Source organism: Sus scrofa, chromosome 13 (assembly GCF_000003025.6).
Source record: "Sus scrofa isolate TJ Tabasco breed Duroc chromosome 13, Sscrofa11.1, whole genome shotgun sequence".
NCBI lineage: Eukaryota > Metazoa > Chordata > Mammalia > Artiodactyla > Suidae > Sus > Sus scrofa.
In genome coordinates, this window is record NC_010455.5 from 121,404,312 (window position 1) to 121,425,932 (window position 21,621).

Genomic DNA, 21,621 nt, shown 5'->3' on the forward strand with positions numbered 1-21,621 from the left:
CGGAACTCCTGACTGGGTGCTTTCAAAGGGAGAATGAGGGAGCAGAGAGGGGTAGTGGGTGGGGCTCAAGTAGAGTTCAGAGAAGTGAAAAATTATAAAACGTGGGTAAGAGTGGGTCAGTGTAAATGTGATAAGGCCAGCTGTGCCTGCCAGCTGGCAATCTTGAAGTTAGGATTCTCTCCTTCCTGTGATGACATACCAAAGAAATGGCTTTCAGGTCCTTGAGAAAGACACAGCCCTCAGTTTAGCTCAAATAAAACTTTTTTTCCTATTCTAGATTGTGTATTGACTATCCCTGTCGATAAAGCATTACTGACAAAAGAGGGAAAACTGGTTTCCTGAGTCAGGAATGAGGAGGGAACACGTTTGGTTCGGGGCTGCGTTGACTGAGGTGTTGGACAACACGTGGAGTGGTCCAGCAGGCAGGCTGAGCCTGAGGTAGACAGGACCGCCGTCCCTGGCACCCTGAGCATAAGGACGGTGGCCACTGTGAGGGCGGGTGGGCTCTCCAGGGGAGAGCTGAGCAAACGCCTGAGGAACAATAAACTCAGGGGAAAAAGAGAGAGGAGTCAAAGAAAAAATGAACTGTTTTACAGACTGGCTCATCAGAAAATTGAAGGCAGAGGAGGATAGAAGGCAGGACGCACAAGGCCTGGCATGGAGCTCGAGGGGGGAGACAGATGGGGGGCAGCAAATGGTGAGAGCTGGAGCGCAGGGGGTCTCCAGGTGGAGGTGGTGGGGGCTGGGTGGAGGTGGGGAAGGCATCTTCCAGGAGGAGAAGCAGCACTGAATCCAGACCTGAAGGCCCAGTAATGTGAACTAGAGAAAGCCACTGGGTTGAAATCAAAATGCGTAGACTTTTGTCTCCATTCATTTGGTTCTTGACCACTGTTTCTAGCCATTGTCGTAATATACTAACAACATCTAATCTTGGGGAAAGCATTTTTCTTTTTTTTCTTCCTAAGTAAATTTATTGACAATATGTACCATATTTTGTGATTATTAAGCTTTGGCATGGAAAATGAAGCTTTCTACTGCCAAGGAACTAGGGGGAGCTTTTTTACATATAATTGTTTTACATAAACAATTATTTAAATGATAATTTATGAGATTTTAAATGTGCATGGCATTCTCAACACCTACTGGATATTAAGTTAATGTAATATTTTTAACAATCATCTAAGTTTTGCATTGATAATAGATGAAGAGTAGATCTTGAACTTGATTTTTTAATTGGAAACTATATTTCTTTTTTTAACGTTTGTTTAACATTTTTTAAAATTATAGTTGATTTACAATGTTCTGTCAGTTTCTGCTGTACAGCAAAGTGACCCGGTCATACATATATATATTTATACATTCTTTTTCCTACATTGTCTTCCATCATGTTCCATCCCAAGTGACTGGATACAGTTCCCTGGGCTATACAGCAGGATCTCATTGCTTATCCACTCCAAATGCATTGGTTTGCATCAACTTCTATATCTTACTTAGTAGGCATACAATGCTCAGAATTCTAAGGAGCCCTCGTTTTATGGTGTATATGCCACTTTGTTCACATTCCCTCCCACACACTCAACACAACTTATCAGCAAGAAGGTCATTTAGAACTGCTTTGCTGAGAACAGCATTTACTCAAAACTTCAAATTCCAGTCCATTCCCTCTTCAGCCCCAGCCCCGAAATATTCATCTAGAATCCTCTGCCCACCCCCTGCCTGCCCCCTAACACCCATTCCACCCAGCAATCTCCTGACCTTTCTTCTACCCGCCTCCCTGTCTCAGATGTGGAATCACCTGGCACTTCTGCCCTCCTCTCCCTGCTTCCTGTCCTTCTATCTGAGCAACCCCAGACCTTGGGTCATTCTTGTCTTCTTGCATCTTCTTAACGCCTGCAACACCTGCCAGGCTACTGGACAAGCCTAACCCACCAGGCAGACAGCATCGCCACAAATGGCAACATCCAGCTGTGGGCAGAGTACTCAGTGCTGTGTGACTATCCCCCACTTGTCCTGGACCTTCTCCCTCTCCCAGGCTCTCACCAGCCATGCTAGATCTTCCCCCGTCTCCCGAGGCCTGTCCTCCTCACTCTTAGCTGATGACTTCACCTCCTGCTCAGAGAGAAAGGAGAAGACATCACACAGATTGTCAATGTCCTCTCCCATGTGTGCTTCCTCTTCAGGAATTCCCCAGGCTGGCCACCCACTCTGTTCCCTCCATAAAGCACACTGACTGACTGTCAGAGCCAGGGCTAGGGAGAGGCAAGCAAGGCACTCATTTGGGGCACAAAATTTAAGGGGTACCAAAAAGTACAGTAATCGTAATAAATAATATTTTAAAAACAATAATTTTAAAAAATAAAAATAATACAAAAAAAAAAATCCATGACGTACAAAACATTAAAATTTTAAATAGAGACAAGCTCCAACCCTGCACTTACTTGGCCCTGCCTCCTCCCCTCACCCTAAGCCCATCCTGCTGCATGTAGCCCCCTGTTGCTGAATATTGTTGACTGGAAAGTGATCTTGACTCTGCATTCATATACACATAACAGAAGCAAAGTTTCACCAAGAAACATTTACACTTACTATATGTAATACATACTTCTGACGTCAGCCCGCTAAATGGTGTCCACAAATGTTTGAGTGGAGACCTGCAGTTTGAAGAAACCACCAGTAGAGGGATCGAAAGTTCTCTCTTACTGTAAAGTGATCCTCTCACCCTTTGGTCATTGCCAAAACAAAAATGAATCCCAAAGTTCCATAAAGAAGATAATGTAATCCAAAGGGAAGACTAGGAGACTAGAATTAGGAAATATTAGGGACCATTATAAAAAAACAACAACAACTAAGTCATTTAATTATTCTGCTCTGATTCCAGTTTCTTCCTTGTCAGGGAAATAAAAGATTACTATGAAACCTGCCCCCCTGAATGTCCCTATATCATCTCTATAGAAACACACTTAAATTTTATAGTTTCACATGAATTAGGAAAAAGGACTGGTGTTTTCATTTAAGAGATCAATCTGATATTCACAATGTCTCATGAATCATCAGTATTAAAGATGAAAGTGGCAGGTTTAACAGCTTTGAACTTAAACTGACAAGGATCCTCTAGGGAGCTACTGTAAAGTTTACTACTTTGTACCTTTTTAGTCTTTCAAGTCCCATGGTCTGGCAATTCTTGGCTCTTGCCCAGGGATGGCAAAAGACAGACAGATAAAATTATCTATAAATTCTTAATGCTACATCAACTTCTACATGCTAAGTCTTTTTTTTTCCCCCTTAGCTTCTTTTGATGAGCTAGTCCTCGTTAAACAAACCTGCCCTTGCTTAAACCAGTTCAGGAGCCAAATGGGGATGTTAAATGCAGGCGTTCCCTAGTGGTTCAGCAGGTTAAAGACCTGGCACTCTTGATGCTACAGCTTTGGTTACAGCTGTAGTTCAGTCCCTGGCCCTGGAACTTATGCACATCACAGGCATTGCCAAAAAAAAAAAAAAAGAAGAAGAAGAAGAAGAAATCACAATCCCTCCCCCCAGAATTTATTGCAAAACTTGTAATTTCAAATTTGTAGATTTCTCTCAGGATACCCATTGTAGTAGCTGGTGCTGCTTCCTGTGCAACAGTATTTGCTTATGTTATCCACCTGAGAAGGAAGGTAACAACCTGAAGTTTGAATTTACAACCCACATTTGATGTGTAGAAAATTATGTGTTTTCTCAGTTGTTATTTTTATTATTTATTTTTGTACTTTTGTACTTTTTAGGACCGCACCCACAGCACATGGAGGTTCCCAGGCCAGGGGTTGAATCAGAGCTATAGCCACTGGCCTACATCACAGCCACAGCAATGCCAGATCCAAGCCATGTCTGTGACCTACACTACAGCTCATGGCAATGCCGGATCCCTAACCCACTGAGGAGGCCAGGGATTGAACCTGTGTCCTCATGGAAATTAGATTCATTTCCAATGAGCCACAATGGGAACTCCTGTTATCATTTATTAATTCAAATTTGAGAGGTTGCAATTTGTCTGTCTCCTCCACAAAAGACAAAAATCTACTCAGTAGCTATCTTCCCATGTTTTGTGACTGTGACATAAGCTTTTGAACTTGAGCTCACACTGTAGGCAAAGGTTAGAGACTGTTTAGAGTTATCCTCCCACAAAGAAGATACTTAGAGAGTTAGTTCTCGATTCAGCCTGAGTCCAAGGACTAACTTAACATGGACATGGAACAGAGGGAAACTTGGGTTACGATACTATTTCTCACTGTTGCCACTTGAGACCTATTGAGTGTGTTCAGCAACAAAATCCACACCTACATAAACTATTACCTTTCTTCACAAGTTACACATAGGGATAGATTTCTGTTCACTGACACGGAAAAACAAAGGCAGCAGAATGCCACATGAACAAATTGGCAAAGACAAGCCCTGAATCTTTACTGTGGAAACTGGTGGCACAGGGATTGTAGAGCATTATTCTATTTTATAGGACTTGGGTCTTCATGCTCTGTCCTATCATTGCTGCTATAAAAGGACTGCTATGTTTCACATCCCTGGAGATAGGTTTTCTGTCACTTAGAGAGCTGTGCTGCAGAGTCAGAAATTGGCTCCCCTTTCATCCTTGACTCATCAGTTTCCCTAATGCCTCTGGCCTTAGAGCCAGGAGCCTGGACTTGACATCTTACCCAGGAGTTCAACCTCAGTCAAGTCACTTAACTAGTCTGAATCCTAATTTCATTGGTTTGCTGGCAAATATTTTAAAACTGGCTCTCAAGGGGTGGAGGGGGAGGGGTGCTGACTTACAGTTTTTGCTGATTTCCTTGCTGTAAATACTCCCACTGTGGCCAGTTTCAAGCTGCCAAGGTGAAGTCACTTAATGGAAGTGTAGCTGGGAAGAAATGTGCAGCAGCTCTCCTGAGCAGGTCCTGATTGTTACCAACCGGGGTCCCTGGACTCTTTAATCAATATAAATTGATAAGAGGCCAGATGAGGAATTCAGGGAAGGCTTTAGTGGGACTACTGCAGCAGGAGGGAGTAAAAACAAATAATATTTGCCTGTGCTCTATCCCCGATGTGGCGGTGAGCTGGTTGCTTCAATGAGGTGAGGGTAGGGGTGGGTCAGTGGGTTGGGCCAGAGGGGTGGCTTAGGTGGTCTGCCTCCCCCTTGGTGGTGCTGTGTGCAGGGATCATGGGGTCTGCTTTTGATCCTGGCACCTCAGAAGTGGCAGTTGGTTTTTGGCCTTTTCTTATTATTGTTCATAATTTGCCTGAACTGTGCATGCATGCAGTTATTTCCCATATAGTTTCTTGGTATTGTGTTGCTGGAGGAGACATTTCTCCAGGTGCAAGCTCTCCAGTAAAGAGTCCCAGGTCCCAGGTCCCAGGTCCCACCTGTCTCATAATGGCTCCAACACAACACTGTGTCTTCCTCAGTCAAGTGGGAACAACTTTTACTACACATTCCACCTCAGAATTGTTATTTCTGACTTAATTCAATCACTCATTCTTTTAATAAGCACTTGTTTATTGGGACTTTACCTGGGTTTATAGGCACTCTGCTGAATACAAGGGGATGAAAGGAAGCGCTGTCAGGAGTTCTGCGGCTCAAATAAAATAATGCACATTAACAACAACAAAAAAATCCCCACGTTTTTAATCTGTAAAATGCTATACACACAAATGCAGGGATTGTTAACTTGAATTAGGTTTAATAAGTTAGGTTTACAAAGGACCTCAGATCTTCTGTCCAAAAGGTCTTGTGTATGGAGACCTATTTTGTCCTATTTAGTATAATGAAATGTTGAAGATCACATATCTAGAACAATTTCAATAATTATTTATTTGTACTCCACCTACTTCCAAAAAGTATTTGAAATAGTTTTTGTGTTAAAAAAAATTCGGAATATAAAACAAATCCAATGATCACAGAGATAGAAACTAAGAAGAGGAAGAAACAGATGAAGTCTAGCCCCTGAGAAAAATTCTCAAGTGTTAACCTCCTAAGAACCAGGGGAGTGTTTATATTCATCAGATTGTTAAAATAACACTTAAAAAAAGTTGGTTTCAACATGGTCCTTGTATGGGTTTATGGTGTTTTATGTTGTTACCATATATAGTTCTGGGAATTTATTAAGCAATTATGGAACACCTAAGCAAAGCAGAAGAAGGATGGAAAACTAAGAACATGTTTTCCAAATTCTAAACCCTCAGGACTTATTCGGTGCTGAATGAAACAGGCCCCGGGGACTGTTCTCTGCCCTGTTGGCCGCATCAGTCTCCAGTACCTTTCCCTGGGCTCCTGCATCAAGTCTCACCTAAACCTGGCACCACAACCATCTCTGGCATCCAGGCTCCCCCTGCCTCCCGCCTCCCCACCCAGACCCTGCCCCAGCAGCCCTGCTCCCCCAAGGCCCCTTGTGTAACAGGACTCCTGGCCCCTGCTCATGTCTTCTTCTTCCTGGAACACCCTCCTGTTTTCCTGCAAGTCCTCACCTCTCACAGAGAACAGTTCAGATCTCACCTCCTCCAAGACCTCTCCAGTCCACACTGATTCTTCCCCTTGCCGTCCTATTGTGCCTGCAGTCACACATTAACTGCTCAGTTAATTGAGGCTGTAAATGAACAGAAAGTCTTGTGACCATTGCTTCTTGTGAAAAATCAAAAGTAAGGTGCAACTAGATCAAAGATCACACTATAAATTTTTTTTATAAACAGATTTATAGAATAAAGATGATGTAATCCCCACAATTAGATGTGCCGAAAGGCTCTGGTCTGTGAAGAAACCAAGGCTCAGGGCAATTAGCGTATTGCCAACATTCTGCCCTCAGAAGAAATTACCCCTCTCAGCTCTGCATCAGCAGGCCCAGCCTCAGCTGTACGGGGTGTGGAGGACTGGCCCTCTCAGGCCTTGGTTTTCTCGAGGACACTAAAGTGAGGACAGTGGAGCCTCCTCCCCAGGATTGCCGTGAGGAGCAGGGAGTAACTCCGTAGAGGGCTCACTCAGGGCGGACCCCCAGGAAGCTCCTTCCAGAAGGTAACCTGCAGCTGTTGTACGCCCGGAGATGCCACACCAGCTGGCAATGCAGATGGTGATCCTCGGCTTCCCTCCCTGAGTGGCACCTGTGAGCATGTTTTGGTACAGCGTTCACTTAGGGCCTTGTGTACCTCTGACAGCCCCATCTTTACGGTCACCTGAACATTAGAAGGCTGGGGCTTTCCCAGAGATGCAGCGTTTGATGCAATCGCTACGTCAGAACCTTAGTGAGGGGTGTGGTGCACAGTGATTAGGAACAGACTGTCGGGTTTTTTGCATTGGGTAGGATCATGGGATCCCGATGGGAGGGAGGTGTCTAAGACTAAAACAGAAATAATGATCGAATACACCCTTAAAAAATTATAAGACAAGGAGTTCCCATTGTGGCTCAGCAGATTAAGAACCTGACACTGTCTCTGGAGGATGCAGGTTCAATCTCTGGCCTCGCTCAGTGGGTTAAGGATCCCATGTTGCTGCAAACTGCAACGTAGGCCAGCAGCTGCCGCTCTGATTCCACCCCTCGCTCCCAGGAACTTCCATATGTGGCTGTAAAAAAATAAAGAAGAGGAGTTCCCGTCGTGGCGCAGTGGTTAACGAATCCGACTAGGAACCATGAGGTCGCGGGTTCGGTCCCTGCCTTTGCTCAGTGGGTTAATGATCCGGCGTTGCCGTGAGCTGTGGTGTAGGTTGCAGACGCGGCTCGGATCCCGCGTTGCTGTGGCTCTGGCGTAGGCCGGTGGCTACAGCTCCGATTAGACCCCTAGCCTGGGAACCTCCATATGCCGCGGAAGCAGCCCAAGAGATAGCAACAACAACAAAAAGACAAAATAAATAAATAAATAAAGAAGAAATTTTTAAAAATTACAAGACAAATGGAAAACTGGGGGAAATATTTACATCATGTATGACAAAAGGGACAAAGAGTTAGTGTCCTTGATGCATAATAAGCCCTTACAAATTAACAAATAAAAGATAAACAAAGGACATAGGAAGTTCACCAAAGTAGAAATGGCTAATAAGCATATGAAAATACACTGAATCTCTTCAGTTATCAAAGAACTTCAAGTTCTAACAATGAGAAAGAATTGCTTTGTTTATTCAATTGACAAAGTTTTGTTTTAGTGTTTATTTTTTGTTGTTGTTAAATGGTAATACCCTAGGTAGAATAAAATGAGAATTTGACCTTGCTCTAAGGAGTCTTGGAAACCTGCATCAACCCCTTAATGTATACATATAGTGTGACCAAGCAAGTCCATGTCTATATTATTGGAAATAATGCCCAAAGATGCTTATGATTATTAAAATAGGTTGAAGTTTACAAACAACCTGGAGTTCCCGTCATAGCTCAGCAGTAACGACTGACTAGTATCCATAAGGACACATGTTCAATCCCTGGCTTCGCTCAGTGGGTTAAGGATTCAGCTTTGCCATGAGACTCAGCTCGGATCCCTCGTTCCTGTGGCTGTGGTGTAGGCCAGCAGCTACAGCTCCTATTCCATCCCTAGCCTAGGAACTTCCGTATGCCATGGGTGTGGCCCTAAAAAAAGAGACCAAAAAAAAGTCTACAAACAACCGAATGTTCATCAGTAGAGGAGACTAAATCAATTAGGTTTTTATTTTTGGAGTTCCCTAGTAGCTCAGTGGGTTAAGGATCCAGAATTGTCACTGCTGTGGCTTGGTTTCCTGCTGTGGCGCTGGTTTCATCCTTGGCCTGGGAACTTCTGCATACTGTGGGCAAGGCCAAAAAACAAAAAAAAAAACCCACCACATTTTAGAAGAATTATGATAATGTGACATGGGAAACTGTTCATGATATACTTTAGAGTGGGGAAACCAGGCTACAAAATAATACAGTATGATTCTATATATGTGGGGAAAACCTCTGGGCTGTATGTGTCAGGAATTCTCTTTTACTCAGAAAAGACAGACAAATTTGAGCATATTCTCAGACCTTTTAGCATTGGCTGAAGGTTTGTGCATGGTAGATTTACTTGACATGCTACTTTTTGCATTTTCAGTGCAGCTCCTACGTAAAATACTCGGTCTGCTGAGTTTTGCATCTACTGACTCTTTGGAGGTAAAGCCAGGCAACCTAGAAGGAAGGTACTGGATATTAAATACGGATGTTTATAGATAACCAACTATTACTGGTGCTTGTCTCTGGATGAGGAGACGTGGCAATTTTATTTTCCTTATCTTCACTGTCTAAATTTTCAAAAACATATATTCAATAATTTATACTGAAAAATTAAATTTTAAAGGTAATTTTGAGGATATCTAGTAGAGTGAGAAACAGTATTTTCTTCCAGATAGAAGTGTTTAATGAGAATTCAGAAGCAAGCTTAGAAATAATTACATATGTATAAGTGTATATATAAAAGACCAGAAGTAAATAAGCCAAAAATCTCTATTGGGGTAACCACACTAGGATTATTAATAGTAAAATTATGAAAGTAACATTCCCTCTCTATACTAATAATATGTTATATAATATAATCTATTAAATATATTTATACATGTATATGTAATATGTATGGAATATATTTAATATAGTATGTATATATACACATATAAAGATCAAGTGTGTGTGTATATATATATACACACACATACATATACATATATATGTTAATATATATATATATACACACACACACACACATATATATTCCTCCAAGGGAAACTTGACCACATCAAATTTTCCCTTGGAGCAAAGGGTGACCACTTTAACATGAAACTGACCCCCAGATTACATGCAAATATATGCCTTAGCAGAGAGGATTTTTAAATTTATTTTTTTTTTTTTTGTCTTTTTAGGGTCACACCCACAGCATATGGAGGTTCCCAGGCTAGGGGTCCAATCAGAGCTCTAGCTGCTGCCCTACGCCACAGCCACAGCAATGCCAGATCTGAGCTGTGTCTGCGACCTACAACACAGCTCACGGCAAAGCCGGATCCTTAACCCACGAGCGAGGCCAGGGATTGAACCCGAAACCTCATGGCTCCTACTTGGATTCCTTTCTCCTGCTCCATGATGGGAACTCCAAGATAATTTTTTTAAACAATTCCTATTCAGAATATTCAGGTTATGACTAGTGGAAAAACTCAACACATTCAACATCTTAGGAGCAGTATCTACGGCTCTTCCATGCTCAGAACGTGTTGTGGGGACCCCCTGAAATGGCTTCGGCTGTGTTCCAATAAAATTTTATTCACTGACATCGGAATTTGAGTTTCATATAATTTTTGTGTCATGAAATAGTAGTTTTCTGGGTTTTTCTTCCAATATTTAAAAATGTAAACACCATTCTTACCTTGTGGATCATACAAAAGGGCATTTGGTTCACCCACAGGCTGTATTTGTTGACTCCTGTTTAAGGAAACAGAAAGAAGCGGGGGAATTCAGGGAGCTACAAAGAGTAACCTTTTCTTGGTTGTAGAATTGATGAAGGATGAGGTTGGAGAGAGAAATATGGTAATGGGGAACCAGACTACAAAGGGTTCTGTAGGCCTTTGGGAGAAGTTTGCTTTGGGGGATGTGGTGAGACATTAGAGGATTTTGAGCAGAGAAATGCCATGATCTGACTTAGGCTTTAAAATTATGAAGCCCAATTTAACCTGGTTTTGTAATAGGAAGTAGTTGAACTTGAACAGATGAATTCATAAATGAAACACCGAGGGAAAATTCCTTTCTGATCCTTACTTTTTCTTCCAGCTGTGTGAGCTTAATTAGTTTTTAGCTTAAAACTAAAGACTGTCTATATGTATCTCTATATATATCTTTTGTGTGTGTGTTTTTTGTTTTTTGTTTTGTTTTGTTTTGTTTTTTTGTCTTTAGGGCCGCACCCAAGGCACGTGGAAGTTCCCAGGCTGGGGGGTCAAATCAGAGCTGTAGCCCCCAGCCTACACCACAGCCACAGCAACGCAGGATCCTTAACCCACTGAGCAGGGCCATGGATTGAACCCACATCCTCACGGATACTAGTTGTGTTTGTTACCGGTGCACCACAACAGGAACTCCTGGATCTTAACTGGAATGAAGTTGATTACTTTCCATATTTCAAAGACTTTTCTCTTGAATCCAATGCCATAGAAATGCATTCAAATTCCATTTACATCCTGACTAGTCACCAAAAAGCTCCAAAGTTTGAATATTCATGGTGAAAAAAAAATTTTCTTTTCTGAAACTAGTTTGTGTAATTCAGTAATGGAAGTATTTTTATTGCAAGGGAAGGATCATGGTCTAATCTGTTTTAGTCACCACTTCCCTGAGCAGAATGTTGGCTGCAGAGATAAGCCTGAGTAAATAATTTTAATAAATCAATGGAATTGCCTTGTATATCTTTTCATATTCACAACACCTTTGTTAAAGGCGACTGTGAGGAGCAAATGAGGATGACATAATAGCACCATGCCTGGCACCTGGCAGACCCTGAATAAAGGGGCCCAGTGCTGATTTATTTGGGTCCTTAATCAGGCTGGATAGAAAGGAACTCCTTTGCTTCTGGCAATTGTAATCATGGGCCCCTCTGACCCATAGCTTCTGCTTTTCATTTCTGGACCAGGCTTTGTGCTCATTCATTTACCCAGATGTTTCCTGCCTCTTTGTGAAAGAAGTATGTCACTTTATCTGTCATTGCCAGAAATGAAAACCTGGGCACCCGAAAGAGTTGTCTTTCTGGAGACCAGCTTCCCTGAATTCTCTCTCTCAGCCAGATTCTTCATTTGGTGGTTATGGTCACATTTGAAATTCTTACCTCCGCGCTCTCACCTACAAAATGTCCATATGTGAAAATGGTAGTGTTTAAAACAAAATGGAAGCCACACCTTCTAGTCTCCCTGTGCGGAATGAATAACACATAGCTCTTAGCAAAGCATCTGATTTAGGGTAAGCTTTCACTCATTCCTAATTGATACTATTAACTGTTCTTCAAAGATAAGAGGAAAACATTGGGGTTCAGGCCTTCAGACAGGGAAATGGCATGCCTCCATCTATGTGCCAGGAAAGGGTCCTTAAAAAGTTATGCATAAATCGTTTACCTTTTTTTCTGAAAGAAAAAAAAAATGTTTTTAGATGAAGCTAAAGATACACACACATATATATATATAGTTTCTTACTTTAAACCTGTGCAGGAAAGACCCACCCTCTGAAGGAGCAGGATCAGAGTGGGTCCATCCTGCCATCTAGTGGAAAGCTAGGGAAAAGCCAAATTTAAAGCAAAATAATTGATCTAGTCATGATTTTTGTTTTCCAAGTCAGATGTGTTTTCTAAATCAGAATAATTTAAATCCCTTATTAGATTCATTAGTTAAAATATCTCATTCAATTTGTCAAAGGAAAACAACATTAGTGTTTAAAATCTAAGCCCCCAAACTACATTTCCTAAATCATGTTGTAATGAAGAAGGTCTGCTAAGAGGAAAGAGAATGCTCCCCGGGTTTTATCAGCACGAATTTTCATGGCCCATAATTCCCATCCATCTGGCCCTTCTCTACCTGCAAATTGTGTTTATTCTAGCATATGGACTGAGCATGCCCCAGAGACCAGGGCTATGTCTTCCCAACATACTGCTGGACTCTGGCTAGGACCAAAGACATTCTATTCATTTTCTAAGAATGTAAATGTCTTTTGAAACCAGATGGATCATTGGCAGGGGCCTCTGTTGCGTGTGTGTGTGTGTGCGCGTGTGTGCCTTTTTCCTCTCCTTTTATGATTAGGGCTTTCATGACAAATATAACCTGCTTCCTCTAGTAGTCAGGAGAATTTCCTTTCTGCCTAGGATGAAACAGTGGCAGCCAGGTCACCCCCCAAGCCCAGTTATAGCAGCAATATGAAGTATCCAGAGTTGTTCTGAGACCCTCTAGTTAGTGTTGCAGTTACTATTAGCAACAATCATACCATGTGCGATTTTTGAGTTCTCAAATACTCTAAACTATATACATTTTTTTGCTCATCCTCATGCCAATCCTATAAAATAGGTATTATTATCCCCATTTTAGAAACAAGGAAACTGATGCTCAGAGAGGTTACGTGGCTTACCTAAGATCACTCAGCCAGAGAGTGAGTGGCAAAGTCAAAACTGCACTCACGTCTGACTGACAACAAAACCCCTGTTCCCCCCACCAGGCAGTGGGCCTCTCATTTATTCAGGTGCCTGTGACTTGCCAGACCCCGAGCCTGAGATTCTGGGGTTCCCTCACTGCTACCACCTCCATAGAAAATAATATTTAGTACCACAGAGCCCATGGCCGGTAAATTCAGGAGGAAGGGATTAAAGATGGAAATGACAAACTTACAGCAAAAGACTGTCCATGAGCTGCACTTTCCTCCCCTGCAAAACCAGACGCCTTGGCTGAGGGACATTCCTCAAGGCTCAGAGGTTCTAAGACTTCTGGGTTTCTTCCAAGAGCCATGGAGGATACGGGTGAAAAGGGTATTCTCTCTGCTCCAAGAGCCCAGGACCCGCGGGGAGACACGGGAGGGCTCACCCAGGGCAGATGCCCTTTGCCTCAGAGAAACTCTCCCCCAGAGGGACTTGTGAGGAGATTGTGGGTGACCCCACCACCTCCCGCAGCCCTTCGCCTCCTCTGTCTCCAGGAATAGAACAGAACAAAGTAATAGAACAGAGGAGGACGTCATACGTTGTAAGCTGAGACTGTCCCACAAACACTGCTTTTAAGTTTATAAGTGTATTTATGTGTGTGACACTGTGCTGGGATGTCACATGTGCACCTCCCTGCAGTCACACTCTAAGGGGTATGGAAGACCCTGCCCTAGACTAAACTCGGGGCCTGTGGGGCCCAGCAGGGGGGTGGCATCTGGGTCTTGACAGCTGAGCGCAGGCAGATACTTACCTGGAGGCAGTGATCCTGGATGACCCTGAAACACTGCAGTCATCCTGTGGCCAGGTGTGTGGGAGCCCCTCCGTGCCAGCCCTGTGCCCGGCTGGAGCCCCTCCCATCCCTGTCCTGTAGGGCCTGAGGATAGAGGGGAAAGCAGCCCCAGCACCAGCTGTCATTTCACCCCAGAGGCCACTTACCCTGCGGAGGGGCTGGAACTCGTCCTCAGGTCTTTCAGTTCCCGAGTTGCCTCCCACCCCCACTCAGGTCTGCTTTGGGTGTTCTATAGTTGATGAGGTCACAGGGCCCACTCCCAACCTCCCAGCTGGCGCTGTATCGTTTAGGGCACTGAGGCCATGGCCCCAGGAGATTATCCCTTCAGTTCACGCAGGAGGTGGTCAGGGGCATGGCTGCTCCACTCCTCCCTGAGAGCTTTCCAGCAAGACTGCCATTCCTTCATCCTCACTGTCTGCTCCTGGTCTAAGGGGACCCAGATTGGGTGACTGCCCTCAAGAAGTGTCTTGGGGGGTTACCACAGATGTTCCCAGTCACACTGGCACTGTGCCGAGCCAGGAACTCCTCTGTCCTCCACCCCATACCGTTTCCCCATATATTAGCAATCTTCTGCTGTGTAACAAATTCCCCAAAACTTAGTAGCTTAAAACAACAAACATTTTTATCTCAGTTTCTGAGGGGCAGCTCAGTTGGGTTGCTCTGGCTCAGGGTAGGTCATGAGAGTCTAGTACAGCTGTTGGGTAGAGCTGTGGTCATCTGAAGCCTTGAGGACTAAAGGGCTACAAATAAGTTCAGCATGGCTGTTGGCAGGAGGTCTTCATCTACAGGGATGCTGAGTATCTTCATAACATAGCAGTTGGCTTCCTCAGAGTGAATGATCCAAGAGAAAGAAAGGAAGAGGACCCAGTGCCTTTTGGGACCTAATGCAATTTAAAAATGGGCAAAAGGTTAGAAGAGTCATTTCCTTAAAGAAGGTACATGAATGGCCAATAAACATATGAAATGATGCTTATCACTAGTCCTTAGGGAGAAAGGAATCAAAACCCGGAGAAACCACTTCACACCTACTGGAATGGCTATAATCAAAAAGACAGACAATGACAAGTGTTGGCAAGGATGTGGAGAAGCTGGAACCTTTGTCCACTGCTGCAGGGAATGCAAAATGGTGCAGTCACTGTGGACTGGTTTGGCAGATTTCTCATAATGTTAAGCACAGCATGACTATATGACCCAGCAATTTCATTCCTAGGTCTATACCCAAGAGAAGTGAAAATATATGTTCACACAGAAACCTGGATGAAAATATTTATAGCAGTGCTATTCACAATAGCCAAAAGGTAGAAATAATCTATATGCTTCCATAAAATAAAATACTATTTGGGGAGTTCCCTTCATAGCTCAGCGGTTAATGAACCTGACCAGGATCCATGAGGATGTGGGTTCCATCCCTGGCCTCAATCAGTGGGTTAAGGATCCGACATTGTGGATCCTACACTGTGGTGTAGGTCGCAGACGTGGATCTGATCCTGCATTGATGTGGCTGTGGCGTAGGCCGGCAGCTGTAGGTCCGATTGGACTCCTAGTCTGGGAACTTCCATATGCCTTGGGTGAGGCCCTAAAAACTATAAAAAAAAGAATTATTTGGTCAAAAAAAGGAATGAAACATTGATACATGTTACAGCATATAGGAACCTTGAAAGCATGCTACATCAAAAGAGCCAGTCAAAAGACTCATATTATACTATTCCATTTTTAAGAAATGTCGAAAATAGGCAAACCTATAGAAGCAGAAAGTAGAATAGCAGTGGCCTAGGGCTGGGGTGGAAATGGCAGTGACTGTAAATGGGCATAACATCTCTTTTGGGGGTGATGAAAATGTTCTACGATTAAATTTTGGTAAAATTTGCAAAACTCTGTAAGTATACTTAAAATCATCGAATTTTACACTTAGATGAATTTTATGGCATATAAATACTATCTCAATAAAGCTATTTTTGAAGGAATGAATGTATTGCTACAACAGTAATGATGAATCTCAAGAATGAAAGAACTGCTGAATGAAAGAAGCCAGACAAGAAAGTGTACATGTTGTATGATTCCATTTATATAAAGCCCTAGAAAATGCAAACTGCTCTATAGTGACAGAAAGAAGGTCATTGGTTTGCCGTATGGGAGTGGTGGAGGGATGGGTTGGGACAAAGAAAGTGATTACCAGAGGGCAGTAGAAAATTTGGGGGTGGGTAGTTTTATTATCTTCTTTGTGCTGATGGTTTCACAGATGCATACATATGTCAAAAGTTTTCAAATGGTGCATTTGAAATATGTGCAGCTTATTGTATGCTACTTATACCTCAGTAAGGCTTTTCTAATAAATGATTTCATGATAATGCTATCTATGATTTGGCACTGAAACAAAAAGTTATTATGTACAGACAAGCAAGGAAACAGAGCAGTGGGACATACATTTTATACTAATGAAATACATATTCGTGAGAGGAAGAGTGACCACAATTTCATATTTACTTAAAAGTAAGAACAAGACACCTAAGTAAATGATGCTATAATGTACTTCATCACTGAGACTGTGTGCTAAAGGGTCACATTTATTATGCTAAGAAATGCAAGTGAAATGTAGGGCATGTGGCCTAATCTCTGAAATGGAGAAAAGAAATTTCAGGAGTTCCTGTCGTGGTACGGAGGAAATGAATCTGACTAAGAACCATGAGGTTGCAGGTTCAATCCCTGGCCTTGCTCAGTGGGTTAAGGATCTGGCATTGATGTGAGCTGTGGTGTGGGTTGCAGACGCAGCTCAGATCCCTGACTTGCTCTGGCTATGGTGTAGGCTGGCCCCTATAAGCTCCGATTTGACCCCTAGCCTGGGAATCTCTATATGGGGTGGGTGCGGCCCTAAAAAAGGCAAAAAAAAATAAAAAATAAAAATAAAAATTTTTTGTTTCAAAGCAAAGAAAGCTGGTTGTAACCGATTCATGCACTGAAATCTATTATTAAGGTGTTCTACCATCTTTCCTTTGTTAGAGTCACCTAAGATATTTTTCTTATGCTCAACAGTGTCTTAAATTCAATGACTTTGGGATAGAATAGGCCACAGTCTCTCTAGGAGCTCACTCTGAGAGAGGAGGCCTGGCAGGGAGCTGGGGGAATAGAACAGAGCTATAGGACTGGAAGTTCAGACCCAACCTTTCTATTTTAGGAAAATAAATGCTCCACTCACCACCAGGATGTTAGTAGTAACTTGTTGTCATCTTTTGCTCCCATGTGGAACCTTTAAAAGTGCAATCTTACCTCCTGAGTGAGTCTGCTAGGGCTAGAAGTCAACTTAGAGGTCATCTCCAACCCCTCATTGCTTTTTTTGGTAAAGGTCTCTGGCCTTATACAGATCACACAGTGACTTAGTGATAATGGATTTCTAGATTTTCCAGAGTGAGTCTAGAATTGTGACATGCACAATTTAAAGTCCTCGAATCGTAGAGTCATGGAACAACGTGGGTCCTGTGCTGTTGCTGCAGCAGCAGTGGGCACAACAGAAGCAGCATGAGCTTGGGAGACCCACAAATGGGTTTCCAGCCCTGATGCTCAGAAGGTACTCAACACCTGTGAGCCTCGGTTTTCTCACCCATAAAGCATCAATTTACTTCATATAGTTGGTGCAAGGTTTAGACAAGATAGTGTATCTCAGAGGCTATAAACACAAAGGTCTTTGGGGGCCAATCAGGTCAGTGGAGTCTGGCAAACTGGACAGCACATCCCCTTTCTAAAGAGAACTTTCTCTACTCCGTTCTGGCCAGTTGTTAAGTAGGAATATGGTCCCAGTGTTGCCAAGTTTTAAAAACATCGCATAGTCCAAAGAAAAGATAGCTGTGGTTTTCATCATTCAACCTCCCATATGTGTAAAGTGTCCAGGAAGTGATCGATATCGTGGTGGTAATTGTTGGATAGCAGCTTCCTCAGGACCTCCCCCCACCCCACCCGCTGCCCTATCATTATTCCTGGAGGGCAATGAAATAGCAACATTCTTTGAGTGTTCACTCATGTGCCCAGCTCTGCGCAAGGTGCCCTAGATACAAAACCAGCAGGAAAACACCCCTATTACAACCCTCCTTTAGAGCCAGGGAGGTTGATGACAATGCTGCTGCCTAGTCTAAGCCACCATGTCTCTAGCCTTGGTGCCTACTAAGAATTCTATGGAGTTCCCTTCATGGCTCAGCAGTTAATGAACCCGACTAGGATCCAATGAAGATGTAGGTTTGATCCCTGGCCTCTCTCAGTGGGTTGAGGATCAGGCATTGCCGTAAGCTGTGGTGTAGGTCGCAGACGTGGCTCAGATCCTTCATTGCTGTGGCTGTGGCATTGGCCAGCAGCTGTAGCTCTGATTTGACCCCTAGCCTGGGAACCTCCATATTTCCACAAGTGCAGCCCTAAAAAGCCAAAAACGAAAAAGAATTCCAGCCACCTTCCAGGAAGCTGCATTCTCTAAAATCATCTTGAAATGACACTTCTAACACCTAATTTCTAGTTCCCTACCTGAATTGCCACATACTTTACCTCAATTTTTTCAATGGTTTTTTGGTTTGCACTTAACCCCTAAGGATTTTTAATAGTTTGTTTTGCATTGTGCTGAATCTCAGTCTACCTTACTTTGGGATACTCATAAGTGGTTTTACAAAATCATCTAGGCTTCCTGGAAGTCACTGACTTTAAAAGTTCTGGCTTTCATCCGCCTGGTACCACTCACCAGTATCACCACTGATGGTCTCATGTTCAAAGATGCCCATGTACCTGAGTGCTGCCATTTTCATTTACTCAGGGAATGACAGTGACCAGGCAACTGGGAGGATCGGCCCCAGCCCAGTGTGATGTGAGTGCACAGGTCAGGGTCAGAAAGATTAAGGATTTGGAGAAAGCTCAGTGTTTTTTTGAATTCATAAAAAATGAGCTTTCAGCAGTCCCCAGCTACCAATTGCCACCGTGAAAATAGCAAACTTGAATTTGTGAGCTATCGGGTGTGTAACATCTGTGAATCTGTATCATTTCTGAACTTCTCTGATGCCCTACCGTCTTCCTCTGATCACAAGCAAAATTCTTACAGTGGCCTTGAAACTCCTTCCCGTCACTCAGAACTCTTTCCAGTCATCAAGACCTTTTTACTGTTCTTTGAGTACATTGAGCCTCCTGCCTTAGGGTCTTCGCATTGGCTGTTCCCTCTACCTGGAACATGCTTCCCCCACATATTCTCTTCACTCAAGTTTCTGCTTAACTGTCTTTACCAGAAAGGGTATCTGCTCACCCTGTTTAAGTAGCATGCTTACCCTTACCCTGTTTACCCTTACTCCTTTCTAGCATCTATTACTACATGAAAGCAGATTATGTACTTTGACGTTTGCCTGTCTCTACTAGAATGTTAGCTCAGAAGAGCAGGGACTTGTGTTTTGTTCATGATGTGGAGTCCTCGTATCTAGACTCATGCCTGGCACATATTAAGCACTCAATAGTTATTGCACTGTTTCACAAAGACTCACCCCCATTATTTCCTTCACTAATGTCTATTTATGACTCATTCAGAACAAAGTCTAATGTACTGATTTCCTCAACGTTTCTACAGTGACCTTTTCTGGGAAAGCAACATTCTACTAGAATGGAGTTCCTACTCATTCTAGAAACCAACTATTCATTCTATACTGTAGCTCAGTGGAAACGAACCTGACTAGTATCTATGAGGATGCAGGTTCAACCCCTGGCCCCACTCAGTGGGTTAAGGATCTGGTGTTGCTGTGAGCTGTGGTGTAGGTTGCAGCAGTGGCTTGGATCTGGTGTTGCTGTGGCTGTGGCTGTGGCTGGCAGCTATAGCTTGGATTCAACCCCTAGCCTGAAAACTTCCATATGCTGTGGGTATGGCCTTAAAAATAGAAAAAAGAAAGAAAAGAAAAGAAAGAAAGAAGGAAGGAAGGAAAGAAAGAAAGAAAGAAAGAAAGAAAGAAAGAAAGAAAGAAAGAAAGCAAGCAAGCAAGCAAGCAAGCAACATTCTACTAGGATGCACTTTGATTAATTAAAAATCCCAGCATTTCTACCTAGGTTTCGCCTATCTAGAATAGGTTGTCATTTTTCCAGTCTCTTTATTTATGACTCTGTCCATGTTTCTGGGAAATTACTCTATAGATGCTCCTATTACTATATTTTTGTTATGAAAGAATAGAATGTCATCCACAAAAATTCTGTTTCTCTAAGGTCCGGCTCACAGGTGCCTTTGTGCAGCAAGATTTTCCCCCTCTGGTTTCTGCTCTAAGTGTTAAACTAATGTTTGCAACATCCTCTCCCCTCATCCCCGCCCTGTCTGGCAGGTCTGCACCTTCCAGTCTTGTATTTTTCAAGTATGGGTTGTGACTTGTGAGCCACTGGAGACTGATGAAATGAACTGAGTGGTTGTGAAGAGCATTTTAAGAAAAAATATAATAAGACAGAAAATATTGAAAATTTTTTTTTTCTTTTTCAGCTGTACCTGCAGCACATGGAAGTTCCCAGGCCAGAAATCAAATCTGATCCATAGCTGCAACCTACGCCACAGCTACAGCAATGCCAGATCCGGTGCCTCAGTGGGAACTCCTTGTAAATGTTTTCATTTTGAAACTGTGAGACAGTCCAGACAGTTTGAGGCTGGAAAAGCTCAAAGCTGTCAAAAGAATTTACCAACACCTGATACTAGGCCCCTGACCTCCTTTCCTTAGAGCATTTACTGAGGGCTTACAATTGTAAATCTTTCCTCTGTCCCTTTGAGATATATATGTATATATCTCCTACAACCCAGGAGTGTGTTTCTCAAGGCCCTGAAAGCCATTCCTTTGATGTGTAATCATCAGGAAGGGCAGTGTCTTTGTCTCCCAGTCTATGGGAGGAGGGCATCCTCACTTCACGGTTGCCAGCCTGCAGACACAGATGCCCTAAACACATTTACAGCGACCAACTCTGTGATTTTTCACTTTCCTGACTCTCCCTGAGCCCCCACCAGCTCCCCCACCCCTGCTCCCTCACCCTCCCTTTAAAGCACTCAGTCACTTCTGCAAAGATCCTAATGGGGCTCAGCCCTTTCCCCTACTGTCAGTGGTTACTGAATAAAATCTGTTTTCACTGCTTTAATGCCCAGCTTTATCTATCTTTGACCATACACACACACACACACACACACACACACACACCCCTCCTAAGGAAAAACACTGTTCCTCAGGGATAGCTAAATCTGAGAGATCAGGAGACCCTAGAGATGCTATGGTGCTGGGGTAGCTAGAAGTCAAGACAAGGAGGGTGTGAGGTTTCCATGTTTGGAGACCCCAGGAGAGGCAGCAGGTAAGGAGCCCAGACAAATGATCAGGGATGGGGCAGGCATGGCTGTCAAGGTTATGGGTGTCATGAAGGAATCAGTAACAAAGGAGACATCTGAGCAGGCAAGAAGAAAAGGAAAATTCTCAAGTGTTAGAAAATGTATGTGGGAGTGAAAATCAGAGTGAATGGCAATCAGGCAGGCTGATACAAGGCAGCTTGAGGATGGGTGCGACCTGACCCAAATTTGTCCCCATCACCAAGGGTCTTGAGTTGTGGCAGCATACAGGAACAGAAAATGAGGCCAGAGCCCACGGAGGAGGGGCTGGGGACTGATATCCTATATAAAGGCTGCATCTCCACTGGAAAGGAGGCTGGTCCAGGGAATGCTGTGCACCAGC

At 43.3% G+C, this 21,621-nt stretch overlaps 1 long non-coding RNA gene across 2 annotated transcripts in view; it reads left to right on the forward strand.

Moving 5' to 3' along the window:
• LOC100624963 overlaps positions 1-21,621 on the forward strand; it is a 50,228-nt gene that overhangs the window by 25,739 nt on the left and 2,868 nt on the right. The window contains exon 6 of one of the 2 annotated variants that reach the window (XR_002337770.1): positions 6,214-7,479. The exons of the other annotated variant lie outside the window; for it this stretch is intronic. This is a non-coding gene — a long non-coding RNA (uncharacterized LOC100624963). Of the gene's footprint in view, positions 1-6,213; positions 7,480-21,621 lie in introns of those variants that run through there. 2 annotated transcript variants of the gene reach the window in all.